Here is a 10299-nt window from a genome sequence, read left to right as displayed (position 1 = left end):
CATGTTGGCAGGCAGACTTGATGAGCTTCGATACATGGTTGAGAAGGTAGTTTGTACAAGTGAAAACGTTATTGATATTTTCTGTCCTTAATCATTCCAAACTTTCAACTGAAAAAGGCTCTTTGAATTTTTTGTTGTTTAGAAATGAGAAACAAAAGTTTCTCTCACAAGTTATCTCAAGATTACTGAAGACTACAAACAATTGTGTCTTTGCTACTCACAAGCTGCAGAGACCTGTCAGAGGACATGAACCGAAAAGAGATAAGAAGTGAACAGCAAATGTCCCAACAGTAGACACCAGATGGCAGTCTTTAATAAGCAGTGAAGGGTGATGTATGGATGTATTTAAACAGATTTTACAGGAGGCAATAGGCACTTGCTCAGTTATGAAACTACACATTTAGACAACTTCTAATTGCTTTTTTATGAACAAATAATAAAATGTAACTTCATGAGTAATTACATTTTTTAAAACTATTTTTTCTGTTTATTTCATGTTTAAACTAGTACTATTACAATTTTCAACCTCCTGCTTAGTCACATGACCTGCTGATGGCTATAAAGAAGTTAAGTTTAGAATGGAAATGCATCAGTGATAATTTTGTTCTCCGAATCAGAGGACCTCTTTAAATCCTGGAGGGCTAAAAAATGTATTAACCTTCTTTTAACAACATGAATAAAGTTCAAATCTAAATATTAAGTCTAAATCTATATATTGAATTTAAATCTAAATGTTAAATTTAAACGTTAAATCTAAATATATCTAAATCTAAATGTTAAATCCAAATGCTAAATAGAAATAGAAATGTTTAGAAAATATGGTAATTACGGCAGGTGTACGGGCTGCACTTCAGAGTAGACTTCCACCGGTACCAGTCACACCAATTATGGTAAGATAAATACATTTTATTTGAACTTCTTAATATATTTTGGGGCTAGTTATTGTTAGCTAGCCTAATTAGCGAGCTACGTTAAACCTCTGAAAAAAAACCCATCTATGCTATGAGCTCTTCACCAGTGAGGAAGATACTACTATATCTGAAACAGGCAAAAGGTGTTGTGAATACAGGGTTTGTACATTCTAATTGTGACCTTAATTTTTTCTGGCGAATTAATAATTTTAATTAATTTGAAATCAGTCCTTTAGAATTAATCAGCATTAACGGTGTTTGGTTATTCCAGTTTAATATGTGGGAGATTGTGAAGACATAATGTGGTGTATTTTACTGTCACAGAGGAGTGAAATTTATTACATGTGGAGAGACTATTGGTTATCACAAATGATAGGCTTAAAAAAGAAAGTGAATGCTACTCCGTCAGAACCAAGTCAAAACTCTTCTCTTGTGCTTTCTTCATACTTCCAGTGAAACCCATATTGTGTGGGTCAAATTTTGGCCAGTTCTCAGATATCTGAAATGATATTTTGAGCCATAAAATTTGAAAAAGAGGGGCTTTGTAGTAATATCTAATATCCAATAAGTTTGCACAATTGAAAGGTGGGCTTTTGTTTCAGATCTCCAGACCACAGGAAAACCCACAGGTGCTTACCACAGGCCCAGCCCACGTCTCATCACAAAGATAAGTAAGTCAAGTAGGAATACCTTTTTTAATGCGTGACCGAGTTAACACAGTAGAATCAAATTTCGACTCCATTAAATCATTAGATAAGCTAAATTATGTTCAACTCTTAAAGGTGGGGTCTGAGATCTTGGAAAAACGGTTCCTGCAAGCTATATTTTTGAAAATACACAACCTTGCCTCTCCCTTCAGCCCACCCCTCGAAACCACGCCTTCAAAACACATGAACGAGTCACGAGTCTGTGAACGCGCAGGGGGGAGGGGTGAGGGGGGCTGACTGATGATTGGCATGTCAGAATCCAATGGAAGTAACTCTCATCATTACTTCTATTGGTCAGACATTTCCTCTTGCTACACCCTCTACAATGGACTAAAATATTTTTTTTTTCCAAACATTCTATTTTAGTGAAGAAAAACTTCCCTGATCCGCCCTCTTAGGACAGCACCTGCGCCGTCCTAGTTCCTTACGCACTTATTGTTTCCTCCACCACTGGCACCCTCTATATTTTCATTACCCCCTACCCGAACCAGGGTTTGCATCCCATTCCTGCTTTTTCTACCTCTTTTATTTCTTCCCCTACCCGAACCAGGGTTTGCATCCCCACCCCGCTGTGACTGGTGTGCAGTTGGTGAGAGGCTGGTTGGTTATCGCACTTACTCTAGCACTAGTTTTGCTCTTAGCTGTTTGGTAGTGGAAGGAAATGCACTTATGATTTCTTGTGACCTGAAGTTCTTTTGCCTACCAATGTTGAACGCACTTATTGTAAGTCGCTTTGGTTAAAAGCGTCTGCAAAATGACCGTAATGTAATGTAATGTAATGTAGTGGGTGCAATGGGGTCGTGAGGAGGTTTTCAGACAATACGATAAAAAATACTCCAGAAAACATTTCATACCCCACCTTTAAAGACAGTAGAGGATGATCTCACTCGTTGGAAGTCATTACCCATATTACTTATGGGGAGAGTCGCTACCATTAAAATTATGGTATTACCAAAAGTTAACTATTTGTTTTCAATGATCCCTATAAAATCATCCGCTACTTGGTTTAAGTCACTAGATTCATGCATCTCCAAATTTTTGTGGAAAAACAAACCACCACGTATTAGTTTAAAAACTCTACAGAAGACCAAGGACAGTGGTGGATTAGATTTACCTAATTTTCAGCACTATTTCTTAGCCAATAGGTTACAATATATATCAAAATGGTTTAAACCTAGCCCACTAGATGAACCATGGATAAATATAGATCAAGCATTATGTGATAATCTTGAATTCTCGGACCTGCCACTTATTAGTCCAAACGAAAAACATCACAAATGTTTCAAAAGCATTAACATCCGCACCTCTCTGACAGCCTGGTGGGTATTTCTTAAAATTACAAAGTCCTCACTTTTCCCGTGTAAACTTACACCTCTCTGGAACAATCCTGACATCCTGCAAAACAAAAAAATGCTAAACTTTACTCTATGGAAGAACAAAGGAAAAAAACATCTGGAACATATTATCCAAAATCACAGAATAAATGGAGATTAGCAGTTCAACGTGACTTTTAAAATATCCATGACCCCCCTCTCCTGCCTCATAAAATTGGGCTTTCAAAATCACTATCATCAGACACTTCAGCGTGCCCATTCTGTACAAAAGAAAGGTGTGGACTGTTAAATAGATAACTTTAAAAGAAAATTCCAAAGTAATTTGTACATTAAGGTACAATGATAAATGTATTTGATTCACAATTGACCTGTTAAAGCCAGAAGAAAAAGGGGACCAGATTGTGGTGAAGTAAGGTTTGGGGACTGTGATTGGTACAGAAATGCTAAACTTTGGAATACCAGGTTAAAAGTGTATCCTGTCCTGTATTTATTGAATGTGGGTATTGTGGACAAATATTTGTCAAACTGTACTGGGTGAAAAGCCATGGATAAGAATGTAAGAGTGTAAGAATATACACAGCAAAAATTGGAGTATTGAAATTTCAGGTTTAAACATGTCTGAGTTGATTTCCACTCTCGAAGTAGCCTAGGAATTCCCATGCTGCTTTGCGCGCGATTGCATTCACACTGCAAAGGCAGCCTGGAAACCACCGCCCTTATTTTTGCCTGAGATAGGAAACAATCACAGAACGGGGGGGGGAAGAAAGACGATGACGACGTCTATGCGCGACACCGAAGCTTGTAGAGTGTTAATCCAACATGGCAGCGGACACAACGTTACAGTTCGATGCAGCCTTAGAAAGTGTTTTAAGTAGCTTAGAACGCAAGTTTACTTTTAAAAAAGAGCAACGCTCCTCTTCCTCGTCGAATTTCTGTCGCTCTACATTCGTCATCTGGTATAAGTGATACAATTGGCTATGAATCGCGCGCAAAGCAGCATGGGAAGAACCAGACGCCATTTGATAGACATTCGTAGCGCCCAATAAACGGCTCTAGGCATTCGTAAACCACGCCTCAAATACGAGAAAATGCACACCTAGTTCCCAGACCACCATCTCATCGAGATGTCAGCCAGGCTACTATCGAAGTGCAATTTTAACACATTCTGATTCAAACAGTGTTCATTGTTGGAGTTCTTTAACAGTGTTAGTCAAGCCCAAGAAAATTAACTCTGTAGAGATGTAAAGAACAGATTAATTACATCTCTACAGAGTTAACTTGCTTGATAGGCCCCTGGGCTTCAGTCCAGGTAAACCCGTGTGATGAACCCCTGGGCTTCAGCCCAGGTGAACCCATGCATCAATTAATTGTCGATTGTGCTGCACGTCTTCCATGTGCTGCTACTGGTCTCAGGAATGGGTGCAGAGTTCGGCAGAGAGTTTTACACATGTGGTAAGTACAAATTCAATTACGGGAGCAATATCAAAAGAAACGCAATGTATTGAATGAAATATCTGCTGAAAATATATAGGCAACTTTGCTAAGCTTTTCTGTGGTTGGTAACGTTACTGAACAGCTAATGTTTTTATTTTTTTAATGTAACCATTGGCTAACAATTAAACATTGACAAGCTGAAAAAACATTATCCATTGCATTTTTACCAAGTCTCATGCAGGCCTCAAGTGGTGTAAATTAAAAACAAAGCTTCATGTTTAATTTTGGGCTAAAGTTAGCACAGCGTTAACAACCTAACGTGAAGTTCACGGTCTTAAGCCCTATTCGGACGGGACTAGTTCAATGGGAGGGCGTATGGTAATGTTGGTTAACCAGACGACGCCAGGGAGAAGAAATGACCAATTCGGACGGGACAAGAAATCCCTGTACTATTCATCTAACATGGGAGGAGTTGTTGCTTACGCACAACCGTCACATCCTGGATGCCATGCACGTCTTCATTTCACTTCCGTAAACCCCATCTGTAAACAGACATGGCGCCGACCAGGTCGAAGCAAGCCAAAGTCCAAAATTGGACGAGAGGGCTTCATCCAGAACCTCCATGTTTGCAAACAGACACACCTAATTGTTTCTCTCTTTAAAAGGATGTGACGACATATTCCGTACTTATTACCGAAGGTCGCGTTCGCACGGGATTAGTATTACCTATGGTAGATACTCCGGACCGTTTCACAGGAGGTAGAATTCTCGGCAAAGTTTACCAACATACTCCGCTATCTTTACTGACATGGCACGTTTGGACGGGACTAGATTTCCCGGTTATTATTACTTTACCCCAGGTCCCCCCATTAAACTAGTCCCGTCCGAATAGGGCTTTACACAGGTAACTTTACTGTGTAGTGTTTGGCCAACACCAATGGCATATTCGGTCGCTAAAAAAGGAGCTTTTAACAGAGGGGAAGGTGTTTCAACAATACTGTTTTGCCTAATGCTAATGTAATGTTAAACGTTTGTAAGAGCAGTGTTTTTGGGTCTTCTTTTCCACTAGACGTGAATGATGCTTTTTCAGGCATAATTTTGAATGTGCAAGTTTTGTTTGATACTGAAGGTTCATTTAGGGAAATGGAGCACAATGACTTTAACTTTAGCATGGCAATAGTTGTGTTTTTTGGAGTTGGGAGCATGCCCGCTACGGGTTTGTTTGGTTCACTTAACATTACTGTTAAGTTCAAAGCTTTACTGATTCTCACTACACCACTGTATGATGTGGTGCGATACTGACATACCATGTTAATGTGAGTGTTTTAACGTTAACAATTTTTGCTTGAATTGCTTTTGTTTTATTTTGTTTTTTTGCATGTCTCAGCAAAATGCTGGTCCAGGTTTGGTACTGTCAACAGCAGAAGTATGTGAAGTTGGATGAGGTTGATGGACAGTTTGATTTTGTGCGGTTCCATGAAAAAGGTTTGTTTTTATCTTGCTTCCGCTTGGTTTAATAAAAGGGGTGAAGAACCATCCACTTTTTAAAATTTTGTACTGAAAAGGGAATGTATTCTGTGCAGGGGATTCTCTCCAAGTCTGTTTAATCATACTGTGGTGGATTAATTTATTGAATGTGAAATAATTTGTGAGGCAAGAACAGTGCTCGCTTAAAATGTGTAGTCTGTATCGGATGTATCTTATCTTTTTCAGTCAGAGATTTTGCCTTCCACCTGATGCAAAAGTAGTGTACAAAGATGCAACAGGGACAGAAGTTGACGAAGACATTTTCAGTGACCTTGTCAGCCAAGGCAATGTAGTTCTAACTGTTTTTTCAAATGACGGTGAGAAATTTAAAGGGATCAGTGACATGATGCAACCCAATGTCAAATGGTGTAACCTGTATTTTTTTTCACAGACACTGACATACAACTGACATAATAATAAAAATGCAGTTTAATTTGAAATAAATGTAATTTACTCTTGCAATGCAACAATGATTTTTAACAACTTTTAGTACACTTAAACTCACTTTAAGTGGATCAAATATTCAACATTTATCATTTGTGGGTACACTTGATATTTTCAGGGACATTTAGTCTGACTTGTTAAAATGTGGCTGGAGGTTTTTGTTCCGATCAAAAAACGAAGTTTGACCATTCAACTCTCAAGACTGATAGCAGTTGATTAAATGAGTTAAGTCTGGTATGCAGTTGTTGCCATGACTTTTTTTTTTTAGAATTTTCTGATTGCTCCTTTTCCTCTCCATCTTGTTGTTTGCAGTTCAGTGGAGGAAGAAATGCCAGTCTTTTGTCAAATAGTTGATGTACTTCTGGTTGAAGATGACATTTTTGACATTTTGACACAGAAGCTATTTACAGACAAGTTTGATGAACATCACCATGCCTTCAAAGTATTACCAACTGAATAAAGGTGTGTCTTAAAAATAACTGAAGTAAAATGTCACAAACCGTTTGATATTCAAAGCTCATATGGTGCTGCAGATGAAAGTTTGTACATTGTACCTTCATTTATTATGTTTTAATTGACTGCATGGGGGAAAAAAGGCCTTAAAATAAATGGTGTTTTTGAAAATTATTCACACTATGTTGTGTTAATTTAACCCAGTTTTGTGAGTTAAAAATCATCTCTGATATAATGTTAAAGTAAAACACTCGGTGTCAATTTAACCCAGTTTAGTGAGTTAAAATCAACTCTGATATAGTGTTAAAGGTGCCATGGCATGAAAACAAATGGAGGCAGGGCTTAATTTGAGGGGGAGCAAGCCGGAGCGTGCTCCGGAACCTCTGACGTTGGCTCGGCAAGCTATTTATATAATTAAACAAATAAATTAAAGTTCGTTTAGTGTCAATGTCTGGTTTTGATATCCGTCTTGTTGGTGATTTCTGTCATGAAACAAGATACTGAAAATATCTATATTACGGGAAAGGAGGGTGCACACTTCCTTTCTATTGGACAGTTAGCCAGAGAGTTTGTAAAGCGGCGGTGGTGTTTTAGTGTAGCGAAAAAATGCAAAAGAAGCAAGGAAGTTTGTTGATGTTTTTCAAACGACCTAAGCTTGCGGTGGACAGTGGTGGTCACGGAGAATGTAGCAGCTCAGTCAGCGGGATTGTCGAGGATCGGGGAGATAACAGTGAGACGGCTAAGGATGACAGCGAAGCTAGTGCACCAGTCAGAGGGAATAATGAGCGGGAAGGTCTCGTCGTTACTGATGGAGGTGAGGCAGCATGTGGGGAAATTTGGACCAAAGAACAGTTTAAAAAAAAAAAAAAAAAACTATCCATGGCTGACTATGAGCAAAACGTGACTGGGGTGTGCTACGTGCAAAAAAGTGGGATCGCTGGGTACGGACAAATCTGCTGGTATGCGGCTTGCCAAAGAATGGGTTTTGGGCACAGTTAAATCGTCTACGCCTGACATTGTAAAACAGCAAAGAGCCTTAAGAAAAAAAATTTGTGAGCATGGGAGTACAAAGGCACATGAAATGGCATCTGATATTGTTGAGAAGGCAAAAGAAGACACGCTGTTGAACATAATAATAAATAACGAATCTGACCATATCCAAACAACTGCCAGAATTTTCCGTACTGCTTACAAGGAAGCTAAGCGCCATAGGCCAGCCTACGGATTTGAACAGGAAATAGACTGCCAGGAGATGAACGGCGTAAACATGGGAAGGATTCTCCACTCCAACGTGGCGTGTTCACACATACAGCAGCACATCGCTACCGACATGAAAAAAGAAACTGCTGGAGAAGATTGTCACTTGTGCTCCAAAAATCAGACTGATGCTGGATGAGGCCACAGGCCTAAATAGAAAGAGTGCATTGATTGTGTATCTACGCGTGCAGTTGCCAGAGATGGAATCGCCTGAAAACCTTTTCTTTGAGCTCATCGAACTGGATGATTTGAGCGCTGAAGGCATTGTCCGCGAGCTGTTGGAATCCTTACATCGCGCAAACTTCAACTAGGACTTCCTCTCAAAAACACTGGTTGCCCTTACCTGTGACGGTGCGTCAGTGATGCTTGGACGCAAGAGCGGGGTGGCAGTCTGACTTCAAAGTCTCTTCCCAAGCCTTGTGGTGTGGCACTGTGCCGCGCATCGGCTGGAACTTGCAGTAGGTGACGTGGTGAAAGAAATGGCAGCTGTCAATCCTTTCAAAATGTTCATGGATAAACTGTACTCATTGTACAGCACATCAAACAAAAACAGAGTTGAGCTCAAAGAATGCGCAGACGCACTGAACGTTCAAGCTGTGTAAAATTGGCCGGGTGTTGGACAGAAGATGGGTGTCATCCAGTCTCAGAGCTGTCGAAGCAGTGTGGAAAAGTTATCCTGCCCTCCACAGGCATTTTACGCAGGCAGCACAGGATCCTAGCCGCGCCTGTCGTCTCATGCATTTGTAGCCAACTTAGGCCTTATGTACAATGCATTGCAGGAGCTGTCAGAGCTATCCCTCGAGCTCCAAAAACGAGAGTGCAACATCATGATGTCACACAAAGCCATTTCCAGACAGATCCGGGTGTTCGAGGCCATGTCTACGCGGCCCGGTCGACACAGCCAACAGAGCCAGAGTGGGGTCGAGGAGGACTCCTTCTTTGGAGTACCCCTGCACGCAGGACGAGTGACCGACAGAACGTTGGACAGCAGGGTATTTTTTTGGAAGCCTGGCAAGAAATTTGGAGAAATGCCTGTTATCACATGGAAAAGACCAATCCGGATATAACAAGCTAATCAATGATGTAAAGGTAGTTTATCCACAGTACTGGCCGCAGGAGGAAGACGAGCTGTTCGGGGAAAAAGAAGTGGAAGCGCTCTGCCAGCAGTTTTCCATACATGACCCACGACAAGTCATCAGGGCATTGACGGAATTCAGGGAAAGTAATGGAGAATTCATCCCAGACGAACTGAAGGGTCTCTTGGCCGCGATCAACACTGTCCCCATCTCAAGTGCTGAGTGTGAGCGGGGTTTTTCGCAGATTGACTTAATTTGCAGTGCAAATAGAGCATCTCTTCTCCCATCTACACATTACTCTTTCTTTGCCTTGTCGGCCTGCCGCTTACCCGCTTCAATCCCATTCCGTACGTGACGTCGTGGATTATCCAAGGACACAGGTCTGTGCACGGGACCAGAGGAGTAGAGAGAGATGCAGGGAAAGGGAGGCCACTGGATCTATGGATGCTGTATGGGCTGTTTTGAACAACTGAGATATGTGTAAGTAAGATTAACTTCATTATTCTCTGCTGTGCTGGTTGCAGTTTGCAAGTCATTGAATGTTTGTTTTCATGCCACGGGAATATCTATTTTTCAAGGACTTGGTGTATATTGTTAACTATTTTATCCGGGCACATCCCCATTCCCTGGCTTTAGTTATACTGTATTGTCTTGCTTTGTTGACTAAATACAGCATTGAACATAGGAATTTGTACTCTATCCCGATTTGATGTGACTATCGTTATTAGGCCTACAATACATGCCCAGATTATTTTCGGTGTGGCGCACAGGGTTGCTCGAAAGCGCCCCATTCCCCCGCGCTTTTTTTTTTCGCACTGGAGCCACTCATCCTCTGCGCTCCGGGACCTCCCACTTTACAAATTAAGCACTAAATGGAGGCTTTTATATATTTTTATAGGCTTTAGTGGTCCCCTAATACTGTATCTGAGTTTTTTCCCCCAAAATTCTGCCTTGGTGCAGAATTACAGCCAGTCCCAAAAATTAGCTTTCCTTAGGATCTTCAGAATGAGCTGTTTAGGGTCTGCAACTTTCGGATTCATTGTTCTTCAGGAAGCTTGAAGTAGGGGGTTTTGGTCTAAAATGAGCAAGCTAACCATCTCATGGGCATGCAAACACCTCCAACAGCCCAGTTGGCAGAGATAAGAGCTTGCTAACA

The sequence above is a fragment of the Odontesthes bonariensis genome, chromosome 12 (genome assembly GCF_027942865.1).
Source record: "Odontesthes bonariensis isolate fOdoBon6 chromosome 12, fOdoBon6.hap1, whole genome shotgun sequence".
NCBI classification, from domain to species: domain Eukaryota; kingdom Metazoa; phylum Chordata; class Actinopteri; order Atheriniformes; family Atherinopsidae; genus Odontesthes; species Odontesthes bonariensis.
The sequence above is the reverse complement of the archived record's forward strand: the minus strand, read 5'-3'. Positions refer to the sequence as shown.